The 17,769-nt window shown below is 38.3% G+C and overlaps 1 pseudogene; it reads right to left on the bottom strand.

The window, feature by feature from the left end:
* LOC122747555 overlaps positions 1–17,769 on the bottom strand; it is a 165,045-nt pseudogene that overhangs the window by 93,646 nt on the left and 53,630 nt on the right.

Genomic DNA, 17,769 nt, shown 5'->3' with positions numbered 1-17,769 from the left:
TGCATCTCCAATTGTCTTTTAGACACTTTAACTCAACATGTCTAAAACTGAATTTATTATCTTTTGTAAGGGCCTAAAATTCTAGCTATGATGTCTAAAATCTAATTAGTGGTCACCTTAAATTAGAAGCTTTAGCAAGAGTTTAGACTTTTAAGTATTTATTAAAGTGCATCAGATGTTGGTGAGGAAAGAGAGAGAGGTAAAAATCTAATTATCTCTAACAGCGCCCCACATCTCACCCGCCAAAGCCAAGGTCAGGACCTGAAAGACCTTGCTCCTCCCTCCTTCTCCCAGAAGCCTCCTGTGAAACAGGAAACAGGGCCGTACACACACACACACACACACACACACACACACACACACACACACACACACAGCTCCAAGCTAATTGGTTGGTAGCACTGATTGACAACTACCCACAGATGGCAGACACAACTAACAGGTGGGACCTTTCAGATGCTAAAGTAACATGGTTTCCAAGTCACATGCTTTCTCCTCATGGCAGAGCTTCCTTGCAATATCTTTCTCAAGTTTGGTAGTGTTCTAAATCTCACACTTTCCCCTAAAACTTTTCCCTATTCTAAACATTCCTTATTACCATAGAGAACACCCAAACCCCAAAACTTACAACCCAGGTGTCATCCTTGATTCTTCACTATCTTTCAACCCCCTGTATCCAATCTGTTGCCAAGTCCTGTAGACTTCTCTTTTGCAATATCTCTTGAATACATCCCATTTATTCCTCTGAAACTTTCACCACCCTGGTGTAGGCCCTCATCACTTAACATTTGGACTATGGCAATAACCTACTGGTGGATCTGCCTGCTTCCAGTCTCTCCCACTCCAAATTCATCCTTTATTTAGTCACCAAAGTGACTTTTCTAAAGTGCAGTTCTGACCATGTCACCCTTCTATTCAATAGACACTAATGGTCCCCATCACCTCTAGGACAAATTACAAAATCCTCTGTTTGGCATTCAATGCCCCTTCATAACCTACCATTCTACCCTTCACCTCAACTCTCATGTTTCTAGTCTTTCTACATCTTACTCCCCACCACATGCTCTTTGATTCAATGACACTGGCTTCTTTGCTGTTCCAGGAATAAGACATCTCTCAGCTCTGGAAATTTCTTCTTGCTGCCCCTCCATGGTTTGAATGTTCTCCCTCTTCATCCTGGCTTTCCTGTATTCTTCAAGTCACAACTAAAATCCTACATTCTGTAGAGAGCCTTTCTCAACCCCTCTTAATCCTAGTGCTTTCCCTCTGTTAATAATTTCCTATTTACCCTGTATATTATTTGAACATATTGATTTGCTTGTTGTGTCCCCTACTGGATTGTGAGCTCCTTGAGGGCAGGTACTTCCTTTGGCCTCTTTTTGTATCCCTGATGCTTAGCATGATGTCTAGCACATAATAGGCACTTAATTAATGTTAATAGACTGACATCCCTTTTTGTGTACATCTTATCTCTTTATTAGATTACAAGCCTCTCATAGACTGAGACTTAGTGTCATATTAGGCTTATAATACTTTTATATTAAAAAATTGGTGATTTCATTGGTGTGACCCATCCTTCTATGATTCAGATTATGACCTTTCTATTCCTTATTGGATGGATAGTCATTCTGAGAGGCCAAAAATATTTATCACCTGGTGGCCAAAATCTGAACTTTTCTTGTTTTGTTTTCAGCTAACAGACACAGTCCCTTCAGTTTTCACAGTCCACCCACAGTCAATGAAGCCCTTCTTGCTTGGGAGGATTTTCCAGAGAGGGCTTCAGTGATATTGGCTTAAAGAACCCAGGACCCCCTCCATATCAGAATGAACCAGGACCAATTCTTTAGAGTCCCTAGGGAAATCTCAGATGATTGGAGATCAGTGTCTAACACATAAGGCATCAGCATTTTTATGTTACTTTGAAAAAAGTGTTTTTCAGTTCTTCCCCAATTCAACTCAATTTAGTTCAAATCAACAAACATATACTGGCTACCTGTTATGAGCAAGGAACTATGTTTGAGGAAATAATATTAATAATATGTGGTCCCTTTCCTCATGGAACTTATCATCTCAATGGTTCCTTGAGATGATGTTTTTCCTTTAATTTTTATTTATAATTTTTGTTTTTATATTACCTTTATATCTGAATATAACCTTTCTCCTTCACCTCTTCAATGAACTGTCTTTTGTAAGAAGTGATAAAAGAAAAAGGGAAAAAAAGTGGTTCAGTAAAACAAGGGATATTGAGTTAGCTTGTTTTGGCTTAAGAGATGATTGTTAAATTTTCAGTGTATGCATTTGCACTTGGAAATTCAGAGATTACACATATAAATCAGGGCTTGACTTATTGTTTTGTTGATTTTCTGGAAAGTAATAGAGAAAATGTTAATAAACAGATTAAACTTAAAATTGTGTTTTATGCACATTTTTTTCTCTTGGAGAGCTGTCGTTAAACATTTACCAGCACACCACTGAGTAAAACTAACTGAAAGAAACTGCTCCTTTCATAAACACACACATGCACACACACAAGCAATGTTTGTGTAAGGAAAAATGATAAAACACACTTGTAAAACAACACGATCTTCCAGATAAACTGTGAAGGAGAAAAATATACTGTTATAAGGACTGGATAGAGCCTTGCTCCTCAGATGAAGGGAATGAGAAGAACTGTTTGAGGGCAGAGAGATGACTGAGGTAATAATGACTGCAGAGCATTGTGGTCCATCAACTCATTCGCATGTAACTGTTTTTAGAGTTTTGAAGTTTCTGACAAAAATACAAATCAAATAATGATTTGGTGACTGTGGGAAAGTTATATAAGGATTATTGGATTCTTACCTCCTTGATTTTTTATTTCATAGGATAAAGATGAGTCATTGACCACCAGCAGGCTCTGATTTGAGAAATCAGCAGGACTCACCACAAATTAGGGAAAGAAGATATAGAAGGCTTCCAGCAGCTGATTTTTTTGGCTGCCTTTTGGGGGGAACTTGATAACTAGAAGAGAGATGTTGCTTTGCTGATTGGCTAAAGAAAGGGCTGGAGCACCTGCTTGAAGCTCATTGGCTGAGAGCTATGGGAAAGACTATTGAGTTTATTGCTCTCTGTGGCTCCCTGTGGTCTGAGAAAAAGGGAACATCTCAGGGATGCCTGTGCTTCCTTCTACTGTCCTCAAGTTGAGCAGAGGAAAGAGATTTTCTGTCTGTTTTGCTGGGAGCTCTAAGCCAGAAGAGGTTTGGGGATGATCAGGCAAAGCAAAATCTTCCACTATTTCCAGATCAGAGGGGACTTGGAAGTTCCTTGGCTCAAGGGAACTTCCTGCCACTTAAGACTGTAACTTTTTTTTCAGCACTGCTTTGACAGTGGTTGAGAGCAAAAAGAGTTAGCCACTGCTTCATCTGCTGGAGAGCAGGAAAAGAATGACTTTGCTCAGCAGGAGAGTGGTGAGGACCAAATAGGGAGCAGCTAGGAGAAAAGAATCTTCAAGTAGATTGTTCCTGAAAGGACTAGAGATATCAGACCTTGAAACCTGGAGTTGTGAGTTGCTGTTCTGGGAAGTTGGACTCCTTCCCCCCACCCCCTTCACCTACCTACCTCTAGTTTTCTAACACATGCCCACTTTCTTCCATGGGTGCTCCCACTTTGGTGGGAGAGTGTGAGCCAGCTTTATGTGCGAACTGGGATATCTGATTATTCCTTCTTAATAAATGTTATGATTATTTCTGGTTTTGCCTGTTGCTGAGTAAATGAGGCAGCTAAGTGGTACAATGGATGGAGCTCTGGGCCTGAAGACAAGAAGACCTGAGTTCAAATCTGATCCCAGGCACAAGTAGCTGTGTGACCTTGGGCAAGTTAACTTCTGTTTGCCTCAGTTTCTTCAATTGTAAAATGGGGATAAGAACACCCCCTACTTTGCAAGGTTGCTGTGAGGGGCAAATGAGATAATATTTGTAAAGTGCTGAGCACAGTGCCTGGAACATAGTAAGTGCTATATAAATGCTTATTCCTTTTCCTTCCCTCTGTTCTTCCAATGTATTGGGGGGAAAAAAGGGAGAGCTGAAAAACCACACTGCAAATGTAACAGTTGTTTCCCTTTAGCACCAAGCCAGAAATAGCAATGGAATTCTTGAAGCAAGCACTATAGTTATATAATTATCATATTTATTAATTAAACCAATAATTATTTTTTGTTTGTTTTATTTTTTTTGGTGGGGCAATGGGGGTTAAGTGACTTGCCCAGGGTCACTTAGCTAGTAAGTGTCAAGGGTCTAAGGCTGGATTTGAACTCAGGTCCTCCTGAAAGCAGAGCTGGTGCTTTATCCACTGTACCACTTAGCTGCCCCCAATTATTATTTAATAATAACAAGAGGTCTAAGTCTCCAAGGAGATTGTTTTGGAGTGAATTCTATGTTGAATCAAACTTGAGACTGCGAGAAATGGTTCATTTGGACACCTACTCTATTCCAATCAGTATTAATCACTTTGATATGATTCTATAGGGGTAGTGATTATAAGTTCTGTATACTAGGCCCCAGAGCTGTGAGCTTCAGATTGTAAGTTCATGTGCTTAATCATAGGAAGTTAACAAGAGGTCTTCCACCCTTGTTTTTCTTTGTTATGGTGACCAAGCCCAGTGTGGTGGAAGTGATTCAATTACGTGGAAAGTCCCCCAACTTATTTTTGTCCCTCCAGACCACTCTTTCTTGTCTAACATGAGCAGGTAACCATCTTGTGACCACTTAGTTAGTGGAGATGCCCCATACTTTGCCCAATCTATAACCCCCTTGTTGACATACCAATTCTGGCTAATGCATCATTTCTTGGCCTTTGAAGCAAGTTCTATCATCCAATGGGATTCTATATTTTGTGTAGGCTGTCTAGAGCATTCAGGTATTAAATGTGGTATCAAGCCTTATAAAAATAAGGCCCTGGAAGAAGGGGGCATCTCAGATCATGAGGAAAATCTGAGGTCCACTTCATTAGAGGGGACCAAGGACCATTTAATAAAGTGCCACTGGCTCAGAGCTTTGCCACAGTGGTTTTTCTTGTAGATTGGGCAATTATGACCCCCACAAGATCTCAAAATAAGATCTCAGGATCATAGAGTTAAAACTAGATGGGACCTCAGAAATCATAGAGCTAAGTCTCCACCATTTTCATTTCCCAATTTTATTGAGTTTAAGTGATTTATACTAAGTCACACAGAGAGTAACAGTTGGAATTTGAACTAGGTCCTATGACTCCAAATATGGTACTAGCTTCTTTTTTGTTCTAAAAGATCAGTGGTAGAATTCATAGGGTTGGAAGGATAGGACGATCGAGGTATTTGATTGATGTGGAAGGATGGGAATGGGACAGAGAAGGGTGCTCAAAAGAAACGAACATAGAGTCACAGAACTTCAGAGCCGAACTGTCTATTATAAATGCTTAAGGAATATGTATTAAGGCATAGATGAGTTGATAATGGAGGGAAGTCCTTTTAATGAGAAAGTACAAGCATAAACATATTCAACAGCTAGGTCCCAATTATTGTGAACAACACATTCCAGTGAAGTGGTTTCATTATTTGGATCCATGCTGCATAATTCCACTGGGCTGAAACCAATGATCATATTTTAGGTAGTTATAACTGATGTGAATTTGAATACCTGTAACTAAGTCGCAGGATCAATTATTTGCACTAATTGAGACCTAGCTGTAATTCATTAAAAAAAATTCAACAAGAAGCAAGAAGCTTCTCATTAACCTTAAGCTAATTAGAAACTACATTGAATTTGAAATATTACTGTTTCCAAGCTTCCTAGTTCATCTCTCACACAAAATTAATCATTTCTGCTCATCTGCATCAGCTATTTGTAGTCTGGATTGTGTACACAGTGAATTAGGATAAGGACCTGGCAGCCAGCCATGGCTACATCCAGAAGTTATCTGGAACAAAAGATCAGAAAGTTCTCACCCATCAGCCCAGATTTTATGATAGGTTTTTTTATCACAGAGAGTCTTTTAATAGTAACATATAATTTCTTGCCTCCCTTTTTATAGGAGAAATTCATATCCTGTGCTACCTAGATTCAAAACTCATTCCAGATGCTACTAGTTGTAACTCTGGGCAAATCACTTAACCTCTCTGAGCCTCAGTTTTGTCATCTGTAAAATGGTGAAAATATCTACATTTATCTAATTTCTCTAGTTAGTGCTATACTTCTGTCAGTAGTGCATAAATCAACATATAGTTATAGTAATCAGACCACCCTAAACAAAATTTATCAAGACATTGGCCTTATCATAAATAAATCCAACAAAACTGATGCTGCCGAGCATGAGGGTAACAGGCAACAGTACACTTGATATAGGACATTTCCCCTAGGTCAGGCCAGGTCCAGAATGAACTTCTGTACCTCTGGGAGCACCCAGGGAGATTAGGTGATGATAAAGGGGATCCATCTGTGCAGTATGTTCCTCCTCCTCCTTCTCCTTCCCTCTCCCACTCCCATGTTCAGTTTGCCCTTCAAACTGGCAGCTCCCAATTCCCCTCTAAATTTACCCCATCCACTTTTGGATGAAGGGCCTCCTGAGCCAAGGCTGTGTAGACAAAGCATGTACTAGCTCTGGCCTAGTGGATCCTGTGCCACTGAAATCAATTTGGACTTTGGACCAAGGCCCATGATCTTCAGTTTCTTCCCTTCCCCTTTTCCTTTTCTCTCCCTAGAAGGTCAGTGTGGGTTCCCGGCTTGACATTTTCCCTGGCATTGAGAAGCTTCTTTTTTTTCTCAAAAGTTCATTTACCCTTGAGGTCGAAAACTTTAATTTGTTTTCTTGAGCCAAAATGTGATAAAACTATTTGTAAATGAATTGCTAGATGGTTTCTGCTATTGTTTAAGTGAAATTTTGATAGATAATCATTGGGAACAGCCAGGGAAAAGAGATGTTTGTTTTTTTTTCCAAAGAAACATTTGTGGCTGGAGTCTTGGAATTAAAAGGAAAACAAGGTTAAGTGACTTGCCCAGGGTCACACAGCTTATGTCTGAGACACAATCTTCCTAGAGTCAGGAAGATCTGAGTTTAGTGACCTCAGACATTAACTGTGTGACCCTGGGCAAGTCACAACCTTGTTTGCCTCAGTTTCTTCATCTGTAAAAATGAGCTGGAGAAGGAAATCACAAATAATTCCAGTACCTTTGCCAAGAAAACCCCAAATGAGGTCACGAAAGGTCATTTTTCATGACTGAAAATGAACAACTAGGCCTGCTTGCACACCTGTATTAGAACAGCAAGTTACCACTGCTACTTTTCAAAGAAGTCTTGGGAAACATTTGCCTTTTAAGAGAGGGCCATGGGTTTTGGTGGTTGGGTAGATCTGCTAGAGATTGATTGTAGTTGATGACTGTATTGGGAGGATTAAAAGAATAAAGAGAGGATCTTATTTTTGCTTGGCTGGTAATTTTATGACTTATGTTCTCTTGGCTAGAGGTCAGAATGTGGAAAAGGAAACTCACCTGTGTTTTCTATTGATATGGGCAATATGCCTGTGATCATATTTTGGCTAAAATAAATCCATGTCTGAGTTTGCATTCAGGTTCAGATGTGGTAAGTACAAACTGTTGCCTTTCAGTAATGGCACCACTGTGGTCACAGTTGCCCCTAGGAAAAATTGCAAAATAAGGAAGTCAACTGTCTCTAACTCCTTATGCCTAAGGCCCACTCTAGCTGGTTGCAGGTGGAGATAGGAGGAGATCTAACAGATTTATCTTTAAGTTTATAAGTGTTTATCTGGGTGAATTGTTATTAGCTCATTTTTGCTTGTCAGTGCTTCTGGGTTTTCTAGAGGTCATAGTTTGTAGATACAGTTTAGAAGAGAGAGGTATGGGTGACACTGGGACTCTCTAGAGACTTGATACTCTGCTCCCCCCCTCCTTTTTAATCATTCCACTCCCATTCAATATCTCTGCCATAGAAGGATCACCTCATTTACTCCAGAACATTCCTGACCAGAGAACTTTCCTCCTTCCAAAGAATCATTCACAGGTCACAGCATGAAGCCTTAGTAGGTATTTAGCAAATATTCATTAATTTGATTTTATTTGTTTATCCTGAAATGAGAAAAGTCATATAATTTTAGCTCCTTTTCATGTTATTTTTTCCCCCCATGAACAAATCCTGGAGGATTCTAGTTGTTGTTTGTTTGTTTATTTATTTATTTATTCATTCATTCATTCATTCATTCATTTATTTGTAGTGAGGCAATTGGGGTTAAGTGACTTGCCCAGGGTCACACAGCTAGTAAGTGTCAAATGTCTGAGGTCAGATTTGAACTCAGGTCCTCCTGAATCCAGGGCTGGTGCTCTATCCACTGCGCCACCTAGCTGCCCCAGTTGATGTTTATATACCACTACAAAGCAGATGGTACTCAGGTTACCAGATGTTTTTACTATTAATCCAGACATACCCCACTTGTCAATTTTATGATTTAAACTTGCATGTTGTATTCAAAAGGCTCTTGCTCCTAGGATGTACAGTGGAAAAGAAAGATATTTGCCCATACTCACCCACATCCAAACCAGGACTAGATGCAGGGTGGGGGCAGGGGAGGGAGAAAAATAAGGCAATAAGGTATTCTCTATCACTCATCAGCACCATAAAGTCCCCTGCAATCATCTTTTTTCTTTCTCCAATGAGAGAAAAAGGGAAGAAAAAGAGGAGAGAGATGAAAGGGAGAGGAAAAGAGCAACTGGAAAATGAGAGGCAGAGGGAAAGAAGAGAGAAAAATACTTAGAATATAGTAAGAAAAATAGCGAGAAAAGAGGAGATGACATGGGAGGGAGAGAAGGAATTAGAGAGCATGTTTCAGAGTAGTTTTTGCCCATTCAGAAAAAAAGAACCTGGAATTTCTGAGTAGTAGTGGTATGGTAGTTCATCCAATAAAAACAGATACTTATTTAGTTCACAAAGCACTTTGCATTTATTATCTCATTTGATCCTCATAACAATTTTGTGAGGTAGGTACTACAGTTATTATTAGCTGTGTTTTATAGAACAGGAACTTCTGGATCATTGAAGTTAAGTATCTTGCTCTAAGTCACACAGAGAGTTAGTGTCAGAGGCAGGATATAAACTCTGGTTTTTCTGACTTGAAGTTTACCACAGTGTATCACACAGCTTCTCAATAACTGTATGTGTCTTCTCATCCTACTGATCATATATCTATATCTATAGATATAGATAGATAGATAGATATGGATATAGATATAGATATAGCCATAGATATTATGTTATATAATATATATTTTACATATGTAAATGTATGTATATGTTTTTTAGGTATAGAAATATATTTACATAGACATGTACACATATGTGTATATATGTGTTCGCACACATATATAAACAGGTTAAAGGGAGGAATGTTGTATTGTTTCTTTTCTTACTCTACTACTTATTTCATTAAATGCTTTGCTTTGTACTGATTGTGTACCTTGACTGACTAATAAAAGTAAATACATTGGTAGGCACTCCCAATAGCTTTAAGTGGTTTTAATGCAGACCCATAGAGTATATTTGACTTGGAGTTGCTTTTCTAGATTAGGTGTCTGACATGTGAGGGTTATTCTTCACATACAAATTGCTTACCTCAAACCCTAATCTGAAACTAACAATCAAACTATATCTAATCCCCAAATAGTGAACATTTCTGAAATAAGGTGATGAGACAAGAGCATGTCTGGAGGGAGAGAGTACAGGGGTAGTTAATAGACATGTATTCTCTCCACTCTGCCTCATCCCCATGAGTTCAAGAGCTTCATGGAATCCTGGGGCAAGGGGTAAAGGGAAAGAGATGAGAGGTTTGTGATTGTCTTATCTTCCCCAGATTTTTCTGAAAAGCAAAGGATAACCATGAGAATGGATGGCTACCAGGCACTGAATAACAATTAGACTATAGGTAATTTCTTAAAGTTGAGGATGACATTTAATAAATTTATATTCCCTTCATCCTTTTTTTTTCTTTCTAGGCAGCAAAACCCATGCTTCCCAACTTGTCTTCTTCACAGTCCGGTATTTGACATGTAATGGATACTTAATAGATGGAGAATGGCTCCTCAAAATGGAATTGAAATCAGGAATCTGGGCTGCTTTAAGCCCTTTCTCATCACAAACCGAGGTAAGATATCTGAAAAAGCAATTATTTGAAAAATAAGGATTTAGAACTTCTTGTCATTTGGACTTAGTGTTCCCCTGAGCTGAAACTATAGTATAGAGAATGGAACGATGACTGAGCCAAACCATATAACAGATTGTCAAGCTTTGTGTTTTGGGGAAATCTTCAGCCCAGATGCAGCCAAGAATTTAAGAGTGTTTGTAGTGATGGGGGCTAGGTATACAGGAGGTGGATTTGCACCATGTTTTCCATCCATTTCCTAGGAAGGTCGTTTGTAATTGGATGAATCAGACACCCCCCACCCCAAACCCCTCCCCTCAGTCCAGGGAAAACAGGAATCATAAACTTCCAAGTTTTTCTTCATGTCTTTTTTTTTCTTGTCCCAGGGGAGAAGATGAGAGCTTTCTTTCTTTTCACTTTGTGATGTGATCTGCTGTGACAGCTGGCAGTACCCACTGTAAGAGTAACAGCTGGGAATGGTCATGTACTGTTTTCTGGGCCATGTAACCTAGGCCAGAAATCTATGTCCATCAGTCACCTCCCTAGGAGACTGCATGAGAAATGAATTAAATGAATCAAAGGAGTCCACCAGGCCCGAGATTTTGAAATTGAAGGTCGCTTGCTTATGTGAGCCTAGTGTCCACTTGCTGGATTTTATTAACCTCCACTTTACTTGATTCCACAAACCCCAAGGGTAATTGAGATATGCTCTTGTCTAATCAGATTTTTCATTGCTTTTTCAATATCAACATCCCTCACATAATAAGAAACTGGAGAGTTAGCGTTCTCTCTCTCTCTCTCTCTCTCTCTCTCTCTCTCTCTCTCTCTCTCTCCATACCTATATACACACACACACACACATATGATTCTGAACCTAACAAATACCAAGTAAAATAAACATTTCTATCTCTGGCCTCACTCTCGAACTCCTCCTGGCAGATTGGGCCCCAGAGAGCTGATGACTCCTTTTGCCCTCAGAGTTATAGGAGCTTATCCAAAAGATTATGCCTTTTAATATTACTGATCATGAGCTCCCATCCAGTGTGTTCCTGTCAGTATCATTTAACTAGTTACCCAAAACTGGCATTTTTAAAAATAAAATTTTATTCATATCTTTTGTTTTTACATTGCCTAAATTTCCCTCTGTATGCCTTCCAGAGAGCCATACCATATAACAAAGAATATTTTTTTAGAAGAAAGAGATGGAGAAAAGGAAAAAAAAATCAGTAAAAGTAATCAAATATAGCAAAAACAAACACTACCCCTCCCCAAAAACATATGCAATGTTTCTCACCCATGGATCTGCCACTTCTGTAAAAGAGTAAAGAGGATAAAAATCCTCTCATAAGATTCACTTTTGGTTGTTTGTGGTAGTCCTTTCCATTTACACTGTTGTTGAAGTCATAGTGTATATTATTTTTTGGTTCTGCTTACCTAACAGCATCAGTTCATATAAGTCTTCCCATGCTTTTCAGTAGTCATCAAGTGCCAAAGTTTGCTTAGCCATTAATTAACCCATCTGCATATACTTTGTGTTGTTAAGGGCTAAAATTCTAGCTAAACTATCTAAAATATCTAATGAGTGGTCGCCAATAAATTATAAGCTTTAGCAAGAGTTAGACTTTTAAGCATTTATTAAGGAGAATAAGAATTTGGTAAAGAGAGAGAGAAAGGCCTAGATTCCTTTCTATTAAAGGGAGAGCGCATTTCTAGCTCCCTTCTCCACCAGCGTCCTCAGGAAAAGAGCCCCAGTCAGAGCGCCAGCCTCCCCCCTTCTTCCTCCTACCAGCAAACATCACTTCCTGATGCCAAAGAAAAGACTCCTGGTCTTTCCCTCAAAGACCTTCACTTCATGGCGGAGCTTTTCTACAGTAAGTCTCCAGCAGGTGGCATCATTCCAATCGTTACAGTGTTCAGTTCTTTGCTGCCACAAAATGTGCTCCTATAAATACCTTGGTATATGTGGAGAGCCACAACTTTGCTCAGCTGGGCTGCCTCTTTATAGGACACTGTGTCTTGGCTGGTAGGATAATCTACTGCTGAGGTGAATCAATCAAATCACTACTCAGGGATGGTTGGCTTCTCACTATAGTAAGCTACTGCTGCTACTGGCTCTGGTGGTCTCTCCTATAAAATCTGGTTGCTGAGGGGATTTCCAATGGCTCTTCTGACCTTTCAAAGTTCACAAGGTCATAGCTTGGTCTATTTTTGTCTCTCAATACTCTTTAATTCATTCATCTAGTTGATAAACATTTATTAAGGCTCAGTGGACAGAGATCCAGGCCTGTAGTCAGGAAGACCCAAGTTAAAATTTGGCTTCAGACACTTAATAGCTGTGTGACCCTGGGTTAAATAACTAAACCTCAGTTTTTTCCTCTGAAAAATGAGCTGTAGAATAGGCCTATCATTCTATAACTCTGTTCAACATTGACTATAGCCATTTTTTGTCACCTTTTCCAGTTTGCAAAATATAAGGTGAAGCTTCTGATTTGGTTTGATTTTCATTTCTCTTATTAGTGATTTGGAGCATTCTTTCATGTCATTGTGAGTAGTTTGCAATTTTTTGGAGAACTTTTTGTTTATATCCTTTGACCACTTATCTTTTGACATTGTATATGAATATAAGAACACACATATACTTTCACCCACATGTGTGTATGTGTATATATACATACATATGTATGTAAAGATGTGTTTGTCTGTCTATCTCTCTATCTATCTAGGATACCAAACTGTTATTAGAGAAATTTTATTCAATTTTTCCCTATTCAACTACTTGCCTTCTTATTCTAGATGTATTAATTTTGTTTATGTAGAAGCTTTTAAGTTTCATGTAACCAGTTATCTATTTTACCTTTTGTAATTGCCTCTATCTCTTGTTTGGTTAAGAATACCTCTCCTACACATAGCTATGAAAAGCATATGATCTGATTCTCTTCTAATTTAAAAAAATAATATTTTCTTTAATATTAAGGTACTATATTAATTTAGGATATATTTTGGAGTGTGGTAAAAGGTGTTGGTCTAAGTCTAATTTTGGCCTGACTGCTTTCTTGCTTTCCTAGCAATTTTTATAAAATAAGGATTTTTTCCTAGGTAATTTATGTTTTCTACTTTATCAGACACTAGTTTATTGAGTTTTATTTTTCCTAATTCTCTTATGTTTAGTTTGTATGATTAATCATTATTTTTAAAGCAATACCAGGCATTTTTGATAACTTCATAATATAGTTAGAGGTCTAGAAGTGCTGTTTCCCTTCATCTCTACTTCTTTCTATCATTTCCCTCAATATTCTAGATGTTTTGTTTTTCCAAATGAATTGTGCTATTAATTTATCAAGTTCTATAAAGTTTCTACTTGGTAATTTGATTGGATAACATTAAAAGTATAAATATGGTGCTTATTTATTTTTATTATATTGGCCTAGCCATGAACATTGAACATTCATTGTTCCTGCTATTTGAGTTGTTCTTTATTTCTTTAAGGAACACTTTGTATTTGAATCTATACATTTTTTTTTTTGGTGTGTGTTGTAGGTAAATTCCCACATATTTTATACATTTTGTAGTTATTTGAAATGATATTTCTCTTCCTATTATTTCTTCTTGGAATTTGTTATAGAAATGCTGTTGACTTTTGAGGGTTTATTGTGTAGCCAGTAACTTTGCTGAAGCTTTTGTCTCAATTAGTGTTTTTCCTGATTACCTAAGATTTCCCAAGCATATTATCATATTATCAGCAAATATGGATATTTTTTGTTTCCTCTTTACCTATTTTTATGCACTTAATTATTATCTCTTGTCATATTGCTTTTAATAGAATTTCCAGAACCATATATGATAATAGTGAGAGATTAGGCATCATTGCTTCACTCCTGAATTTATTGGAAAAGGTCCTAGTATATTCCCATTGTGTATGATGCTTGCTTTTGTTTAGGATAGATGCTTTTTTTATGCTATTAAAAAAAATTCCCTCTATGCTTATATTCTCTAGGTTGTTTCCTTTTCCTTTTTCTTTTCTTTCTTTTTTTTAGCATTTGTGAGTGCTATATTTTGTCAAAAGGCTTTTTCTGCATCTATTAAGATAATCATGTGGTTTTGGATATTTTCATTTTTTACATATAGTTTTTTCTTGTTGTTTGTTGTTTATTTTTTTTCTTTCTTTCTTTCTTTTTTTTTTTTGTATTTTTGTGGGGCAATGAGGGTGAAGTGACTTACCCAGGGTCACACAGCTAGTAAGCGTCAAGTGTCTGAGGCTGGATTTGAACTCAGGTCCTCCTGAATCCAGGGCCAGTGCTTTATCCACTGCCCCACCTAGCTTCCCAGATATTTTCATTTTTAATATGATTATGTTTATTGTTTTTCCAACATCGAACCATCTTTGCATCCCTTATACAATTCCCACCAGGGTAGCTAGGTGATGCAGTAGACACAATGCCAGACCTGGAGTCAGAAAAACTTCCTGAGTTCAGATTCGGCATAAGACTAGCTCTGTGACCCTGAGCAAGCCACTTATGCCTATTTGCTTCAGTTTCCTCATCTATAAAAGGAACTGGAGAAGGAAATGGCAAACAACTCAAGTATCTTTACAAGAAAACCCTGAACGGGGTCATAAAGAGTCAGACATGACTGAAAACAATTAAACAACAACATAGATCCCACTTGGTCATATTAAGTGATTTCTTGGATAAGTTGCTACAGTCTGTTTGATGGGATTTTACATAAAATTTTTGAGTCAATATTCATTAATAACATTGACCTATGGTTTTCCTTCTGTGTCTTATTTTCCCGTTTTAGGTATTAGAACTATACTTATCCCATAAAAAGATTGTTAGGGTGCTTCTCCCCCACCCAACAATATATAATTTTCAAAAGTGTTTTACTAGTCTGTTTCCTTCTGATTTTCCTTATTTCCATTCCATGCATTTAAAAATTCTAAAATAATCCTTTTTTTTCTTATTTTTGGCAGCCCTATTGCTAACTCCCTCTCACCTTCCTACACCCCAAGTTTAAAAAAAAGAAAAAAATCCTTTGTAACATATATGCACTGTCAAACAAACAAAAAAAATTGCATTCTTAATGTCCAAAAACTTTTGTCTCATGATAGATTTCAATGAGATTATCCCAGAATCATGATCATTGTCGACACTGCCACTGAAATGAATGTGCCATGTTAAGCTATTCTGGGTTTATTGCACAGAACTGGATTGCAGAGCCTTGGGGATAAGTCAATTAAATTAAATTCAATGAACATTCATTATGTGAGTACTATGTGTTAGGCATGGTGCTAAACCTTGGGGATACAAAAAACAAAAAAAGAGACAGTCCCTGTCCTCAAGGAGCTTACAGTGGGGAAAGACAACAGAAAATGAAGCAGAAAACATGAGGGGTGGGGTACCAGGGAGGATGGGGCATAGTGTTTCCCTGGAGTCAGTCATGGGGTTAGTTGAAACCAAGCAAAGTTGTTGATGCAAAATGGAGTTACCCAGAAGGTTGTGAGCCTTCTATAATAAAGGAAAGCCTTGAGAGGAGTTAAATGCTCTACCCTCCAGCCCTTCAATCAAAATAGAAAGACAATTGGGCAAGAGTTGAAGTGTTGAATATCAAATCTGGAGCTTTCTGGTGATGAGATTTCAGGTGATCGATTTATCCTGGGGTGGAGATAGGTGGTGGTGGTGGTGGGATGGTATTCCAATCAAAATGAAGCCAAACAGAAGTGCTGATGACAAATGGAGTCAAATTATATGTAGGTGGTGCCATGGTTAGAGTGCTGGGTCTGAAGTCAGGAAGACTCATCTTTCTGATTTCATATCTGGCCTTAGACACTTACTAGCTGTGTGACCCTAGGCAAATCACTTCACCCTGTTTGCCTCAGTTTCCTCATCCTCATCTGTAAAATGAGCTGGAGCTCCAGTATCTTTGCCAAGAAAACCCCAGATGGGGTTATGAAGAGTTGGGCACAACTGAAAATGACTGAACTAAACAACAATTAGAAGATAGAGACAGCAATTGGACTTGTGATTTAATGAGAATAGTATATATGTTCAGAAAACCTTGATATGTCATTGACTTCCAACTTTCCTCCCTAGGGACTTCCAGTAATTTTCCCTTGGCTGAAATTGGAGCCTCTCCCTTGGTTGAGCTGAGATATAAGAGATATGTTGAGGAGCCAGCTTCCTACTACATATCTGCCTTCCAAAGTCTTTTTTCCCCTCTCTCTCTCTTTCCATGAGTTTCTCCCCCAACAGAGCCTAGAAACACATGTGTCTTTTGAGGGAGAAGCAGAAAAGGAGATTTTTCTTCTCTCCAAAGCTATTATACCAATTCCTTCCACTGTGGGGGCACAAAGTATGACGTTATCATACTCTGTACCAGTGAGGAAAGTCTCATGCAAATTCTCCAGACTTGAAACTTGGCTATGCCACTAAGAGAAAGTCACTAGGCACTGAAGGAGATATTAAAAGATAGGATCTCTTCCCTAAAGACACTTACAGTCTAGTAGGGGAAATGAATGGCCCATTGTGTCATCCAGTCAAGATCTTTTTATGTCTTGATTCCCTAGTTCAATATATGAATGATCCCTCCCAGTTTTATGCGCTCTGTGTATTTTTAAGCAGCAGGGATGCTATTTTTGTGAATTAAATCCTGATCTAGAAATCCGAACTCTATTCTCTGATACCACCTTCCTTACTAACTAATTTAACTGGTCACTTCACAAACTTGACTCTTTCTTCTGAAACCCTTGATTTCAATCAGCAGCAGGGATAAGAACATTCCTTGCTTCTCTCTACCAAGAAATCCAGTTTCCTGCCCAGAACTTCATAAACCCAGACGTAGTCTTTAGGTCCTTTTCTCTCTACATGAATCATTATGAGTGGATATTAGTTGTCCATTTCAACAAGTCTCAAGTGATTCTTCCTTGCCTAGTTTTGGTTCTCAGACTGACCCTATGGTTCAAATCACTTATACACTGGTGAATGACTCACAAACCAGAGACACCTAGAAGCTCTAGGACTTCATTTATTTTTTGTCCCTCCTGCTTCCCATCAGTGTGGGTGATGGGCATGGAACTGTATGAATTTTCCACTGGGAGTCTGAGTCTGTTCAACCTATGCAATGCAGAAAGTTTGCTTCCAAGTTGCTTCAACTGAAAAGATACAACGTGGAATATAAAATAAGTGGTTTTCCAAGGAAGCATCTCTCCTTTTATTTCTCTACAATAATAGATAGACTTTTAGTCAGAAGGGGATATAAAGATCACCCACCCTACCCTCCTTTTATAGAAGAGGATACAGACCCAGAGACTTACCAAGTCTCACTTTTCCAAGGATCTAGACTTAGGCCAATGCTCTGTTAACTAAAGGCCATTTCTAGTTACTCGAGTCCTTTTGTCTACCATTTAAATGAATGCTTACTGACTCTTTTTTCCTCTAAAGTATTGAATTTCACTTTCTATAAACTTCTCTAGGCTTAAAGACTAGAGGAAACAACCCCCCAAACAACCCCTTTAGACCACATTTAGTTGGTCTGGATTTTTTTTTGGGGGGGGGAGGAGGATATTAAGTAGACAGTGCAATGGAGTGAAGTGTGAGTTAACCTTGGAGTAGGAAGAT

Source organism: Dromiciops gliroides, chromosome 1, assembly GCF_019393635.1.
Source record: "Dromiciops gliroides isolate mDroGli1 chromosome 1, mDroGli1.pri, whole genome shotgun sequence".
In the NCBI taxonomy this organism is placed as follows: Eukaryota; Metazoa; Chordata; class Mammalia; order Microbiotheria; family Microbiotheriidae; genus Dromiciops; species Dromiciops gliroides.
The sequence above is the reverse complement of the archived record's forward strand: the minus strand, read 5'-3'. Positions and strand labels throughout refer to the sequence as shown.